At 36.8% G+C, this 16,891-nt stretch overlaps 1 protein-coding gene and 1 pseudogene across 50 annotated transcripts in view; one reads left to right on the top strand and one right to left on the bottom strand.

Annotated features, from left to right (window-relative positions):
* CEP63 (centrosomal protein 63) overlaps window positions 1–16,891 on the top strand; it is an 89,649-nt gene that overhangs the window by 24,327 nt on the left and 48,431 nt on the right. Inside the window, exon 2 of one of the 50 annotated variants that reach the window (XM_055383309.2) lies at window positions 3,432–3,583. The exons of the other annotated variants lie outside the window; for them this stretch is intronic. The gene's annotated coding sequence lies outside the window, so the exon portion shown is untranslated. The remainder of the gene's footprint in view (window positions 1–3,431; window positions 3,584–16,891) is intronic. 50 annotated transcript variants of the gene reach the window in all.
* On the bottom strand, window positions 616–7,753 carry LOC109026083 (developmental pluripotency-associated protein 4-like; annotated as a pseudogene).

The raw sequence follows: 16,891 nt of genomic DNA on the forward strand, positions 1-16,891 counted from the left end.
AAATACACAGAGCAATTATAGGTGGAAATAATACAAAGTGCCTTGTGTTTCTATCCTAGAATCAAACTATAGAAGTCTCAGGTTATTAAGAAAACAAATATTGTTTTGAATATTAAAAATCATGTGTTTTGGAGAGGGAGAGAATTAACAGCCTTTCTCTGCCTTAAAATACTTTACATTTTGTGAAATTTACAATCAGAATGGAGCATCTCCTAAAGTTGTCAGTATGCTAGGGAGGGAAATTGAGCACAGGAGCAAACCACTGTTTTCTTAGGGCTCAGCTGAAGAAATTTTCACTTAAAAGAGCTGTAGCTGTTGAAGTCATTTCCATTTTAGAAGTGTACTATAAATGACTTTTTCTATGTATTAACTAGAATTAATGGTAATTTGTGAAATGTTTTATCATTTTTAAAATTAGAGTCTATATCTCAGCCAGTGAAGCAGCAGGCACTGCTGCATGTCATAGTCTAACACCTGCAATCCACCAGTCTGCATGGACTGTAAGTAAGCAGGTATGGAGAGAACCGGAGTTCACCTATAAGCAACACCACCATGGAATCGACTGTTGAGCCTTTCTACTATTAATTACCATATAGGTGCCTTTTTTCTGGTATTTTATTCCCACTGGATGCTTTTTATTAAGACCTTGTACCTGTGAACACATTTGGGGCACAACTTACTGTCTTCAAGGTGCAGGGGTGGGAAATTGGGAGGCGGGAAGCAAGAAGAGTGCACTCACTCTCCCTTCTTGGATTTCTGGAGCCCAGGCTTGTCTAGCATGAAACTGGAGGTGAACCCAACCATCTGTATCTGCAGGGAGACTTCTCCCATGGTCTTCTCTTGTGGAGATTCCTCAGCCTCTGGTGTCCCACCCTGGCTGCAGTTCTGGCCCTGGAGGCCAGCAAAGCACCTGGGGTAGAAGTTTTCTTACAGCTGTGTTAACTCCTTCAAGGAGAGCAGCAGACTCTTTCAAGGCAGGCAGCACCCCCCCAAGAGGGAAGAGCCATCTCAGGAGGATGTCTTCTCAGAACTTTTCAGGGACGTTTACCCCTTGTCCACCTTTGATTTTTTTTTTGTAATGATTTCTGAGTTCTGGCCTCTTTTGCTGTGCTAGGAATGTCCTTTTGTTTTGGGTAGGTGAAGGCACACGGGTGCTTATGTGCATCTAATTTCTGGTCTTTGGTGCTCAGCTTTAATTGTTGGCACCAGGCACACAGAGTGTCCTGGCGAATCAGGTTAACGGGTAGCAGTTTAGAGGGTAATGGAGGGATTGGTATCTTCTTCTGAGGTTTTAGGTTGTTGTCACTGAACTCTGCCTTCCTCTTTGGGCAGAGCACTTTGTCACCTTTTCATTTGGTGCCCTTTGCTGATGTTCCTGGCAAAGCAATTGTGCTTGGTTAATTAGAAGTTTGCTAATCCTCTTCCCTTGACTTCTCTGTGGATTTCCACTCTTTGCCTTTTTGACTTCTCCATACTCGGAAAAGAAGTGGAGGTTGACGAAATTTTTCCAGAATCAAAACACTTCTTTCAAGTATGTGTTATAACACGTTCATAATCCAATTTGAGCAGTATATGAAATAAGAACTAGAAAATAGGGCTTTATGTTTTTGTCATTGTATTAGTTCATTCTCTCATTGCAATAAGGAACTACCTGAGACAGGGTAAGCTATGCAGAAAAGAGGTTTAATTGACTCACAGTTCCACAGGCTGTACAGGAAGCATGGCTTGTGAGGCCTCAGGAAACTTAATCATGGCAGAAAGTGAAGAGGAAGCAGGCACATTTTCACATGGCAGAGGAGGAGACGGAGCAAAGGGGGAAGTGCTACATAACCTTTAAACCACCAGATCTCATGAGAATTCACTATCACAAGAACAGCAAGGGGGAAGTCTGCCCCCATGAGCCAGTCACCTCCCACCAGGCCCCTTCTCCAACATTGAAGACTACAGTTCAACATGAGATTTGGGTAGGGACACAGCCAAACCACATCAGTCATTCTTACTTGTTTGAAAGGTACAGACCTAGAAGCACTTAGTCCTAGGGTGTAAACCACTGCTAATCAAATGACAGGTCCATGATGAGATTAAAAGCTTGCACCGTCCATGATGAGATTAAAAGCTTGCACCAGAATGTAAAGCATTGTAGAGAGCAAAACCCCTCATCTTTCATAGTACCAAGTCATTAAACAGCTAAAACAGTTAACAGCTAAAATCAGTGTATATCCATCTTTTGCTGAGAAGATTTTGCTTGTAAGAATGTCTGTTACACTGAACGGTGTGTTTCAAGGCATACTTGATTTACACTCTGCCTCAGGCTTCTTGTGCTGGATTGCTGTCTGTGAATAACTTCAGCCCACCTGCAAATCATACTTGGTGGATCACTAATATAAGCAACTTGTTTTGTAAGTTAAGGCTTTATGTGTTTCTGCTTACAGTGTTGGCACTGGGTTGGTTTTAATGGACATTCCTGCTGTTACTATCTTCTAGCTCCCTACAGGGCACGTTGACTTAAAGAAATGAGTAAGAAATTTGGAGTCCTGGCCCTGCCTCTTTTCAGCTGAATGGCCTTGGACGAGTAACTTCCATCATTATTAGCATTTAATGTTCCTAAACTTTTCTTCACCTTTATATTTATACTTGTCATAGTAAATAAAAAGAAAAATGATTCTACAAGGCTCATAAGAAAAAATAGTAATCTTCCCCACCCCTCTGAACCTAGGATTCTTACTTCTGTGAGGAGTAATTTCAAGCCTTTAACCCTTTCTTTTGGCATTTTCCCTATGTTTCCAAGGAAGCTTTTTTACTGCTGTATTTTCATTTATAGTTTTAGCTGTTTAATGACTTGGTACTATGAAAGATGTGGGGTTTTGCTCTCTTACATACAATTATCATCCCCTCATCCTTCCAGGAGTGTATATCTTAGTTTTTTGTTAGATTAATATTCAGTATTTACACCATTAAATGGTAAATATTATTCACAGTTGAGTCAGGTAGTGTAATTATAAGCAGACTTGTTTTTTGTACTGCTTTTTTGTTTTCCTGGAAATTACTAATTGTCTCACTTTCATTTGGTTTTTTAAACATACCTACCATTGATTCTTTCTGAAATCTCTGACACAGGTGTAAATCTTTTGCCATTGTGTTTAAACAAGGCAAGTAATCTGTCCATTTTCTTTTCTTTCATTTCTTTTCCCTGTGAAGACATCTCTCCTGGAGCTTGCCATTCTCCACTGTGGATAGGTTGCTTTCAAGGATAGGTGTATAGCTGTCATCATGAGAACTCCCTTCACCATTATTCTGGAGGTTTTCTTTGCTCCTCTATTTGTGCTTCTTTGCATTCTCTGTCACCATATTTATATGTTTACGTTTCTATTTTGATAGAGCATAGTTTTGAGATCTTGTATATCTGAAAATAATCTTTATTCTATTTTCAGGCCTGATTGAAAATTTGACTGGCTGTAGAAATCAGCTTTAGAAGTAAATTTCCCTCAGGACGTTTACAGTTAAATATGAATTATTTCAGACTTAATATTTGATAATGGCAGATTAGGTAATTTGGGCCAGTCCACTCACCGAGGACAAATAGGTAAGTTAGATTTAAAAAAAATTTTGCTTGAAGTAAAATGCTATCAGGATGGTGAACAATTACCAGGCTGGGATCTGGGCTGGGCAAGAGGTTCAGGGAGGTGTGTCCAGGGTTTGGGGCCATTATTAACTGAAAGTAAAGAAGGCAGCCGAGAGGATAAAAGGTTGAGTGGTGTTTTTGATAACTTTAAGGGGCTAGGGGTCCATGATGGCTCTGAACGCCTCCTCAGTTTGGCTAAAGACCCTGAAAGGCTGCACCCTAGGAGTAAGGATGGACCAGAACAGGCCCTCTTGAAAAAACCACTCAGCTTCAAACATCTAAATCCCTGAAATCAGTTTAAGTTAAACTTAAGAGTGCTACTGTCCCCAGGCATCTCCAAAGTGCTAGGGCTTCCAGGAACCTGGAAGTAGCAAATGTAAATTTTCTTCAAAGGAAAAATTACCATTCTGGGTTTCAGATTATTCAAATAATTTTGCAAATAATGCTTGGTACTTGCTCAGAAAATAACCTGACACAACAAAGACCAGGAGACAAGACAACACAAAGGAAAAATAGTAGAAGCAGCAGAAGATAGAAATAGACCCATGATAAATCTAGATATTTGTCATTATCATGCACACAGTTTACAAAAACAATGTTTATTGCATTCAAGGCACTAAAAGATAAGATTGAGCATTTCGAAAAAGAATTAAAAACTGTAAAAAAATATGGGTGGAAATTTTAGAATTGAAAAATAGAATGACTGAAATTAAGGTCTTAAAGATTAAGGGATAATTAGTGAACTAGATGATGTGACAGAAGAAAATGTCTAGAATAAAGCACAGGCAAAGTGATAGAAAATATGGATGAAAGGATATGAGAAAGAGAAGACAACAAGAAAATCTAATATAAGTGTTTTTGGAATCCCTGAAGGAGAAAAAAAATGAGAATGGGCACAAAAGATATTTGGAGAGATACTGGCTGAGATTTTGCCAAAAGTGAGGAAGGTCATGTATTTAAGAAGTCCAAGAATCTCAAGCAAGATAAGTAAAAAGAAACAGTTGCCATGGTTGAAAACTAAAGACAAAGGGAAGAATCTGAAAAGCAATCAAAGAAAAAAAAGATTATCTACAAATAGCTCTTAACAGTTGACTTGTCAGCCAAAAAAGTGAAAGCCAGAAAACAATAAAATGTCTACAAAGAAAGAACATGACTTTTTCCTCTACCAAACGAGAATTCTATATCCAGAATAAAGGTAAAATAAAGACATTTTCAGATGAACAAAAATTGAGAGAACTGGTTACAAGCAGACCTGCACTAAGGAAATATTAAAAAATGTTCTTCAGGTAGAAAGACAGTGATCCCAGATTGACCCTCAGAGCTGCAGGAAGAAATGAAAAGCAGTAGTAAATGTATGGGTAAATCTAAATGAATATTGATTGTATAAAACAACAATAGTAGATGGAGTTTTGCTATGTTGCCCAGGCTGGACTCGAACTCCTGGGCTTAAGCAATCCTACTTCAGCCTCCCAAGTACCTGGGACTACAGGTGCATGTCACTGTGCACAGCTAACGGTAATTGCCTTTTGAGTTTAACATATATATAAAATTATGGTGGCAATGGTGTTATATTTAAGTCAGGTTGGGATAAATGGAATTAAAGTATTTATAGCTGACATTAGACCTTGTTAAGTCACAAATCCATGTTTTTATCTTGAGGGAACCATTAAAAGTATATATGAGTAGAGAATATCTTCCATGCTAATAGAGAAAAATGGAATGATAAAAAAAGTAATCAGTCCCAAAGAAGGCAAAAAAGAAGAGAAAAAGGAACAGAGCTTATTAAGTACAAATATTATGTAACAAGATGACAGCTTTAAATCAAAATAGGTTTGTTAAATGTAAATGCAGTAACTGGCTTAATTAAAAGAAAAACTGTCCAACTGGATCAGATAAACAAATGCAATTATTATTTAATGTTTATAGAAATATAAAAACATTGAAATTAAAAGGTAAAATATATAACATGCAAACAGTTTGACTAGAAAGATGGTATAACTATTTTCTTATCAGAAAAAGTATGATTGGAGCAGAAGCCAAAAGCACTACTCAAGGTGAAGAAAAACACTTCATAATGAGAAAATATGAAATTTCAGGATATGTAACTTTAGTAGACATTCTTTGTGCCCTGTAGTATGTCCTCTTTGCCTCCTGATTTCCTTTTAGCTATTAAATATAGGTTCTTGTGCGCTGCCAACATCTACTATAACAGGGGTTTCCAATCTTTTGGCTTCCCTGGGCCAGATTGGAAGAAGAATTGTTTTGGGCCACACATAAAATACACTAACACTAATGCTGGCTGATAAGCTTAAAAAAAAAAACTTGTAATGTTTTAAGAAAGTTCACACATTTGTGTAGGGCTACCTTCAAAGCTGTATTGGGCCACATATGGCCTGTGGCTTACAGGTTGGACAAGCTTGTAGTATACTTTGTTTGAAGGGGTGGGTTGCCCCTCCACACCTGTGGGTGTTTCTCGTTAGGTGGAACGAGAGACTTGGAAAAGAAAGAGACACAAGGTGTAGAGAAAGAAAAAAGGGGGCCCAGGGGACCGGCATTCAGCATATGGAGGATCCCGCTGGCCTCTGAGTTCCCTTAGTATTTATTGATCATTCTTGGGTGTTTCTCGGAGAGGGGGATGTGGCAGGGTCATAGGATAATAGTGGAGAGAAGGTCAGCAGACAAACACGTGAACAAAGGTCTCTGCATCATGAACAAGGTAAAGAATTAAGTGCTGTGCTTTAGATATGCATACACATAAACATCTCAGTGCCTTAAAGAGCAGTGTTGCTGCCTGCATGTCCCACCTCCAGCCCTAAGGCGGTTTTCCCCTATCTCAGTTGATGGAACATACAATCCGGTTTTATACCGAGACATTCCATTGTCCAGGGATGGGCAGGAGACAGATGCTTTCCTCTTGTCTCAACTGCAAAGAGGTGTTCCTTCCTCTTTTACTAATCCTCCTCAGCACAGACCCTTTACTGGTGTCAGGCTGGGGGACGGTCAGGTCTTACCCTTCCTACGAGGCCATATTTCAGACTATCACATGGGGAGAAACCTTGGACAATACCTGGCTTTCCTAGGCAGAGGTCCCTGCGGCATTTATGTCCCTGGGTACTTGAGATTAGGGAGTGGTGATGACTCTTAAGGAGCATGCTACCTTCAAGCATTTGTTTAACAAAGCACATCTTGCACAGCCCTTAATCCATTTAACCCTGAGGTGACACAGCACATGTTTCAGGGAGCACAGGGTTGGGGGTGAGGTTACAGATTAACAGCATCTCAAGGCAGAAGAATTTTTCTTAGTACAGAACAAAATGGAGTCTCTTATTTCTACTTCTTTCTACACAGACACAATAACAATCTGATCTCTCTTTCCTTTCCCCATACTTTGTTTCTCTCTCTGGGGCCTTGGAAAGCTGCTTAGATGAAATCTGGAAGTGTTGGGGAGTTAACACTCTTAGATCTTAGGTCAAGGTTCAAGTAGTGGAGGGACTAGGTGAATTCTCCAACTTCCCATTCCTCAGAGAGACGATTCTGAAAGATTCCATCTGGTTCTTTAGTGGATTCCCAGTGGAATTCATCACCAGCTGCTTACTTCAGTAATATGCTTAATATGCTCAATAGCACGTCCTTTATTAGCTTTCCTTCCTTCTCTGCCTTGCTGTCTGTGTCCTCACTGTGCTTTCTGGGGTCACCTCCAGTTGCCCTGAAGTCCGTGTCTCAGCCTACACTTTGCTGGGGGACTCAAACCAAGATGAAAATATCTGCGTATCTAATGTGTCTAGTTAAATAGTTTTAAAAGAAAATCCTCTTTCTCTCTTATCTGTATGTGAAAAGTGACAGAACTAGGAAAAAACAGATGAAGCCACAATCATAGGGGAGAATTTTAACACATTTTTCTTAGTAACTGATGGAATAAGAGACAAACATAAGAAAGAATATAGATTTGAACAGCATGATCAGCAAACTTGACCTAATTTTTATATATAGAATATTATACAACAGAATTTCAGAGTACACATTCTTATTAGCACAAAAAATAACCTTACCAAAATTGACCATATGCTGGGCCATAAAGTAAATCTTGATACAGTTCAAAAGCTTGACGTCACAGGTATGGTCTCTGAACATAGTGGAAATAAGTTAGAAAAAGATAACTTGAAAATCTGCATACATTTGGAAATTAGGACATGAAGTTCTGAATAATTCATGGATCAGTGAGGAAATCACAATGGAAATTAGAAAATACTTTGAATTCAAAATGAAAATACAACATCAGACATACAGAATGCAGATAAAATATCTCAGAGGGACATTTATAGCCATAAGAGCATATATTAGAAAAGAGGAAGAGCTGAAAATCATTGAGGTATTGATTCATCTCAAGAGGTTGAGAAAAGAACTTGCTAAATTTGAAGAATGTAAGAAGAAGGACATTTTTTAAAAATGAAAGTAAAAGGTTGGAAGTGATATGACATGAGAAAACTTCCAAAAGAAAACTGATGTAACTGTATTGGCATGAGACAAAGTAAACATCAAAGCCAGAAGCAATACTAAAGATCTAGGGACACTTAAAAATTATGAATGGATCAGTTAACCAGGTTGCTTTAATAATTCAATTCTATAAATACTTAATAATGTAGCCTTAAAATATACAAAGAAAAATGGGCAGAATCAAGGGAAAAATTAAGTACATGGTAATCATGGAAGACTTAACAAGTAGCTCTCAATTAATACAACAAGCAGAGAAAACCTCAGTTCAGGTGAAGATTTGATCAAGATTAACAAACTTAACCTAGTTAACAAACTTGACCTAATTAATCTAAATAGAACATTGTACCTAATAACTGCTGAATACACATCCAAGTGAATATGGACCATTTACCACTACTGCCATAAAGCATGTCTCAACATATTTCAGAGGATTAGAATCATGTTTTTTGACCAAGGTGGATTTAATCTAGAACTCAGAACAATAAAAGACATCCAGAAAAATCCTCAAAAGCTTGGAAATTAAGCAATACACTTCTAAATAACCCATGAATCAAAAGAAATCAAAATGAAAATTAGAAAATATTTTGGACTGAGTGATAATGAATATGGTACATATCAAAACTTGTGGAATGCAGCTAATGTGGTGCCTAGAATGTTAGCTATGTGTGTATACATACAGCTACATTTTATATACAGCTAAAATTATATATATTAGAAAGGCTGAAAGTGATCTAAGTGGCCATTTCAAGAAAAACAAAAAAACCCCAGCAAATTAAAACCAAAGAAAAGAGAAAGAAAAGATGTAATAAAGATAAGAACAGAAACTAATAAAATAGGAAACAAATGTATAAGAGGATGAACAAAGCTATTCTCTTTGAAAAAAATTAATTAAATTGATAACTTTGGCAAGACTAAGAAAAAAGGGGGGAAATAACTAATGTTAGCAATTAAAAAGAGAAACCATAATAGAGCCTCTGAATAGTAAAGGGGTTATTAAAAGATACTATGAATGACCATGTACCCACCCCCCCGCCACAGTAAAACATTTAGGTATAATAAAAAATCCCTAGGAAAGCACAGCATACAAGAAAGATTGAAACATGTGAATAGTACCCTATTAAATTGATTTTTTTTTTTTTGAGATGGAGTCTCACTCTGTCGCCCCAGGCAGGAGTGCAGTTGCGTGATCTCAGCTCACTGCAACCTCTGCCTCCTGGGTTCAAGCAATTCTCCTGCCTCAGCCTCTCGAGTAGCTGGGTCTGCAGGTGCGCACCACCATGCCCGGCTAATTTTTACTTTTTTTTTTTTTCTTAAGTAGAAATGGGGTTTCACCATGTTGGTCAGGCTGGTCTCAAACTTCTGACCTCAGGCGATCTGCCCGCCTCAGCCACCCAAAGTGCTGGGATTACAGGCGTGAGCCACCACGCCCGGCTAAATTGAATTTGTTATTGAAAAACCTTCTCGTAGATAAATCTCTTGGGCCCAGTAGACTTCATTGGTGAATTCTGCCAGACATTTTAAGAATTTTATATAAAATATTAAAATTTATATTAAAAATTTTATATAAAATATTCCAGAGAACAGAAGAAAAGATAAGATTTTCCTAACTCCTTTTATGAAGCATCATAATCTTTATTTCAAAACTTAACAAGGATGTAGCAGTTAAGGAAAATTACAGGCCAGTCTTATGTGAATGTTAATATAAAACTGTTAGTCAAAATATTAACAAACTAAATCCAGCAATATTTAGAAAAGATACTACATACTAACTTAGGTTTATTCTAGGCATTCTGGGTTGTTTCAACATTCATAAATCAACATAATTCATCATATTATCAGAGGAAAAAACACCATAGTTATCTCAATCCGGGAAAAGAATTTAATGAAATTCAGTTATCCATTTGTGATAAAAATATTAAAATCCCTTAGGAAATTAGAAATGTTAAGGGAATTTCCTTAATCTAGTAAAATGGTATATAAGAAACATAGCAAGTAGCAATTAATGTAACCCATTGTTAGAAGCTTTCCTTCAGAGATTGTGAATGAGACAAGGATGCCCAGTATCACCACTTTTTTTGTTGTTGTTATTGTAGTGGAGGTGTAGCTAGTGCAATAAAGCAAGAAAAATAAATAAAAGACATAAGGATTAGAGAGGAAGAAATACCACTGCAGTAATTAGCACATGCTTTGTTGGTGTACACAGAAAACCTAAAAAATCTATGTAGACAGACTTAGAATTAACAAATGAAATAGTAGGTTTGCTGAGTTAAAGGTTAATTTACAAAAATTTATTGATTCTTTGTACCAGCAAAAAGCAATTAAAAATGAAGTTAAAAAAGATACCCTTGACAAGAGTATCAAAAAAGCACCAAATACAGTAAATCCAATGAAAGAGGTGTAAGACCTCTGCACAGAAAGCTCTAAATTATGGAGAGAAATTAAAACTGATATAAATGGAAGAATAGATGTTCATGGATAGAAAGACTCAATATTTTAAAGGTATTGGTTTCTCCAATTTTGATCTATTCAGTATTATTCTAATTGAAACTCCAGTATATTTTAAAGTGAAAATCAACAAGGTTGATTCTCAAATTTATATGGCAGTAGCCAAAACAATCTTGATGAAGAGAAATTAAGGTGGAGCACTTAGGGTACTAGAAAACAAGATTTATTAAAAACTATATTAAGACAGTGTGGTATTGCAAGGATAGAAAAACAGACCAATGGAACAGAATAAAGAGTCCCATAACAGAGATCCCACATATGTGAACATTTGATTTATGACAAGATGACACTGCAAGATGCTGGGGAGTCTTTTCAATACATGTCACTGGATCAACTGAGTAACAATATGGGGTAAAAAGAAAGATTTTGACTTCTAGTTTTATACCATACACCAAATTCAATTCTAGATGGATTACAAATTTAAATGTGAAATGCTGAAGATTTTCTAGAAGATGACGTAAGAGAAAATCTTAGTGACTTGGAGTAGGGAAAGATTTCTTAAAAAATAATGATAAAAGGTTACTAATTTAGACTATATTAAAATAATGAACATTTCATATATTTACAGCATACAACCAACAAAAGATAAAGAACATCTATAAATTAATAAGTTAACTGAGTAGAAAAATGGGCAAAAGACAAATAGTCATTTCACAAAGGAAGATATCAAAATGACCAGCGAGCATATGAAAAGGTTCTTGGTTTCACAGGTTACTAGGAAAATGCAAATTACAATCACAAGATAACCCTAAACATACACCAGAATGGCTAAAAGTTAAAAGACTAATAATACTAAGTTACTATAGGGGTATGAAACAGCTCAGTATTCTATCAAAAAGAGTGCTGTGCTTTTCTGTGCAAATATTTACTTTCAATTTAAGTTTGTTTTAAAAAGCAACAGTCAATTCCCATTTTCAGTAGTAGAAAATATACATTTTGTATATTTTTCCCCATGGGTATTCTGGATTGTTCCCCTTTGGGCCTGGAAGTTTGGAAATGGTTGAACATGACTTAGCATGTTTGCTTTCTGCTTTAAACACTAAAAGTCCTTGTGTTTTCACATTTTACATTTATGCAAAGTACATTTGTCTTTTTCTCCTTGCTTATTTCTTTTATATTAATATATTCTGTTTACATGCATAATTTTTCCCACTTTGTTTTATTCTAGAACTCTTGTAGTAGGAAGTACTAGAAGATCTGTGAATATCTTAGTCTTGTTACCTTCATTAACAGCTAATATTCTCACTTCTGTTTAATGATCAGTGACTTAGTATTGCATAAGAATCAATAGTCCAATTAACTAAATTGAAGTGCTGATTTCTCCCTTTCAGTGTTACTGAAGTTTTATTTTCTGGGAGGGGGATGTTGAATTCCACATTATTGTTTTTAGTGTTTTTTCAGAATCATTTTTCCAGAATACTTTTTACCTTTTTGAGGATGGACTTTTTGCAGTGCACTTTAACTGTATAGAGTGTGCAAATGACATTTCAGCTGGACTTGGGGGAGCTGTTCTGGCATTTTGGTTTGCAAATCAAACATGCACTCTCTTTTAGTCTCTTTTCTTTGTATTTCTTCTCCTTGTTTCTTTTGGATCTGGTACTGTCATCTGCATTTCTTTATTAATTAACAAATTTGCCTGGAGATAATTTTTACTGCTCCTTGTCTTAAAAACATTTTACTTCCTACCTTTCTCCTTGTCAATAAACAGGATATATGTAATTTGGGATTTATCTAATCTGTTAGTGATGGATGAAAAGACTCAAAGTGCCAAGAGATCAGGAAAATTCAGATCAATCCAGGAAGGAGGAATCATTAGGTGTGACTCTCAAAAGGACAGGGATCTTCAAGTGGGTCACAGGGTCATACTGGCAAAGCGTTTTCTTCTGGATGTGGGTTCACAAGGGATATAGGTGATTCTAGTGAAAGAAGAGAGCCAAATGAGAGTGATTGTGAAGCATTGTAGTCAGAAACGTGATTGTTTTTCTTTTTTTTAAATTTAAATTTTATTTTAAATTCAGGGGTACATGTGTAGGTTTGTTATATAGGTAAACTTGTGTCGTGGGGGTTTGTTGTACAGATTATTTCATCACCCAGGTATTAAGCCTAGTACCTCTTAGTTATTTTTTTCCTGATTCTCTCCCTTTACCCTCCAGTAAGCCTCAGTATGTTGTTCCCCTCTATGTGTCTCATGCATTCTCATCACTTAGCTCCCATTTATAAGTGAGAATATGCGGTATTTGGTTTTCTGTTCCTGCAAAAGACGTGATCTCATTCTTTTTTATGGATGCATAGTATTCCAATGTACCTCATTTTCTTTAGTCTACCATTGATGGACATTTAGGTTGATACTGTGTTTTTGCTCTTGTGAATAGTGCTGCGGTGAACATACGTGTGTATGTGTCTTTCTGATGGAACGATTTAGATTTTTTTGGGTATATACCTAGTAATGGGATTGCTGGGTTGAATGATATTTCTGTTTTTATATCTTTAAGGAATCACCATCATCTTCCATAGTGGTTAAACTAATTTACACTCCCACCAACAGTGTATAAGCGTTCTCTTTTCTCTGCAACCTTGCCAGCATCTGTTATATTTTGACTTTTAAATAATAGCCATTCTGACCAATGTGAGATGGTATTTCATTGTGGTTTTGATTTGTGTTTCTCTTAAGATCAATGATGTTGAGCATTTTTTTATATGATTGTTGGCTGCCTGTATGCCTTCTTTTGAAAAGTGTCTGTTCATATCCTTTGCCCAATTTTTAGTGGGGTGGTTTGTGTTTTTCTTGTAACTTTTAAGTTCTTTATAGATGCTGGATACTAGTCTTTTGTCAGATGCATAGTTTGCAAAAGTTTTCTTCCATTCTATATGTTGTTCACTCTCTTGATAGTTTTGTTTGCTGTAAAGAAACTCTTTAGTTAGATCCCATTTGTTGACTTGCTTTTGTTGCAGTTGCTTTTGGTGTCTTTGTCATGAAATCTTTGTCTGTTTCCATGTCCAGAATGGCATTGCTGGGGTTATCTTCCAGAGTTTTTTATAGTTTGGGGCTTTACATTTAAGTCTTTAATCCATCTTGAGTTAATTCTGTATATAATACAAGGAAGGGGTCCAGTTGCAGTCTTCTGCATATGGCTAGCCAGTTATCCCAGCACTGTTTATTGAATAGGGAGTCCTTTCCTTATTGCTTGTTTTTGTCAGTTTTGTTGAAGATCAGATAGTTACAGGTGTGCAGCCTTATTTCTGGGTTCTCTATTCTCTTCCATTGGTCTATGTATCTGTTTTTGTACCAGTGCCATACTGTTTTGGTTACTGTAGCCCTGTAGTATAGTTTGAAGTTGGGTAGTGTGATGCCTCTAGCTGTGTTCTTTTTGCTTGGGATGGCCTTAGCTATTCAGGCTCTTTTTTGGTTCCATATGAATTTTAAAATAGTTTTTCCTAGTTCTGTGAAGAATGTCATTTGGTAGTTTAATAGGAATAGTGTTGAATCTATAAATTGCTTTGGGCAGTATAGCCATTTTAATGATACTGATTCTTCCTTCCATGAGCATGGAATGTTTTTCCATTTGTTTGTGTCATCTCTGATTTCTTTGAGCAGTGTTGTATATTTTTTCTATAGATTTTTCACCTCCCTGGTTAGCTATATTCCTAGGATTTTATTCTTTTTGTGACATTTGTGAATGGGATTGCATTCCTGATTTGGCTCTCAGCTTGACTGTTCATGGTGTATAGCAGTGCTGTGACTTTTGTACATTGATTTTATATCCTGAGACTTTGCTGAAGTTGTTTATCAACTTAAGGAGCTTTTGGGCTGAAACTATGGGGTTTTCTAGATAGAGGATCATGTCGTCTACAAACAGGAATAGTTTGACTTCCTCTCTTCCTATTTGGATGCCCTTTATTTCTTTCTTTTGCCTGATTGCTCTGGCCAGGACTTCTAAAACTATGTTGAATAGGAGTGGTGAGAGAGGGCATCCTTCTCTTCTGCTGGTTTTCAAGGGTTTCCAGCTTTTGCCCACTCAGTATGATATTGGCTTTGGGTTTGTCATAGATGGCTCTTACTATTTTGAGGTGCGTTTCTTCAGTACCTAGTTTATTGAGAGTTTTTAACATGGAAGGGTGTTGAATTTTGTCAAAAGCCTTTTCTGCATCTATCGAGATAATCATGTGGTTTTTGGCTTTAGTTCTGTTTATGTGGTGAATCACATTTATTGATTTGTGTATGTCGAGCCAACCTTGCATCCTAGGGATGAAGCCTACTTGACTGTGGTGGATAAGCTTTTTGATGTGCTGCTGGATTTGATTTGCCATTATTTTGTTGAGGATTTCTGCATCAATGTTCATCAATGATACTGGCCTGAAGTTTTCTTTTTTTGTTGTGTCTCTGCCAGGTTTTGGTATCAGGTTGATGCACAACCCATAGAATGGGTTAGAGAGGAGTCCCTCTTCCTCAATTTTTTGGAATAGTTTTAGCAGGAATGGTACCAGCTCTTCTTTCTACATCTGGTAGAATTCAGCTGTGAATCCATCTGACCCTGGGCTTTTTTTGGTTGGTAAGCTATTTATTACTGATTCAATTTCAGAACTTGTTATTGGTCTGTTCAGGGGTTCAGTTTCTTCCTGGTTCAGTCTTAGGATGGTGTATGTGTCCAGGAATTTATCCATTTCTTCTAGATTTTCTAGTTTATGTGCATAGAGGTGTTTATAGTATTCTCTGACGTTTGTTTGTATTTCTGTGGGGTTAGGGGTGATATCTTCCTTATCATTTCTGATTGTGTCTATTTGAGTCTCCTCTCTTCTTTATTAGTCTAGCTGGCGGTCTGTTTTAATTTTTTCAAAAAATCAGCTTCTGGATTTGTTGATCTTTTTAATGTTTTTTCATGTCTCAGTCTCCTTCAACTTAGCTCTGATTTTGGTTATTTCTCATCTTGTGCTATGTATGTCACTGCATGTGAGATGGGTCTCTTGAAGACAGCATACCAATGGGTCTTGATTCTTTATCCAGCTTGCCATTCTGTGCCTTTTAATTGGGGCATTTAGCTCGTTTACATTCAAGGTTAGTATTGATATGTATGGATTTGATTCTCTCATGATGATGTTAGCTGGTTATTTTGCAGTTTTTTGTGTGGTTGCTTTATAATATCACTGGTCTGTGTACTTTAGTCTGTTTTTGTAGTGGCTGTTAGTGCTCTTTGCTTTCCATATGTGGTGCTTCCTTCAGAGCTTAGTTTGGCCAGATAATGAAATTCTGGGTTGAAATTTCTTTTCTTTAAGAATGTTGAATATGCCTTCAATCTGTTCTGGCTTGTAGGGTTTCTGCCAAGAGGTCTACCATTAGTCTGATATTCCCTTTATAGGTGACCTGATCTTTCTCTCTGGCTGCCCTTAACATTTTTTTCCTTAGTTTCGACCTTGGAGAATTTGATGATTATGTGTCCTGGGAATGATCTTGTGAAGTATCTTACTGGGGTTCTCTGCATTTCCTGAATTTGAATGTTGGCCTCTCTAGCTAGGTTGGGAAAGTTCTCATGGATGATATCCTGAAATATGTTTTCCAGATTGGTTCCATTCTCCCCATCTCTTTCAGGGACACCAATGAGTTGCAGATGTGGCATCTTTACATAATCCCATATATCTTGGGGGTTTTATTCATTCCTTTTCATTCTTTTTTTCTCTATTCTTGCCTGTCTTATTTCAGAAAGCCAGTCTTCAAGCTCTGAGATTCTTTCCTCTGCTTGGTCTATTTTGCTATTAATACTTGTGATTGCATTATAAAATTCTTGTAGCGTGTTTTTCAGCTCTATCAGGTTGGTCATATTCCTTTCTATACTGTCTATTTTGTCTGTCAGTGACTGTCTTATTTCAGAAAGCCAGTCTTCAGGCTCTGAGATTTCTTTCCACTGCTTGGTCTGTTTTGCTATTAATACTTATGATTGCATTATGAAATTCTTGTAGTGTGCTTTTCAGCTCTATCAGGTTGCTTACATTCTTCTCTATACTGCTGATTTTGTCTGTCAGTTCCTGCATTGTTTTATCATGATTCTTAGCTTCCTTGGACTGGGTTTCAGTATACTCCTGTAGCTCAGTGTTCTTTGTTCCTATCCATGCTCTGAATTATATTTCTGTCATTTCAGCCATCTTAGCCCAGTTCTGAACCCTTACTGGAGAAGCGATATGGTTGTTTGGAGGAAGGAAGATACTCTGGCTTTTTGAGTTCTTGGAGTTCTTGCACTATTTCTTTCTCATCTTTGTAGGCTTACATTCCTTCAATCT

The sequence above is a fragment of the Gorilla gorilla genome, chromosome 2 (assembly GCF_029281585.2).
Source record: "Gorilla gorilla gorilla isolate KB3781 chromosome 2, NHGRI_mGorGor1-v2.1_pri, whole genome shotgun sequence".
NCBI lineage: Eukaryota > Metazoa > Chordata > Mammalia > Primates > Hominidae > Gorilla > Gorilla gorilla.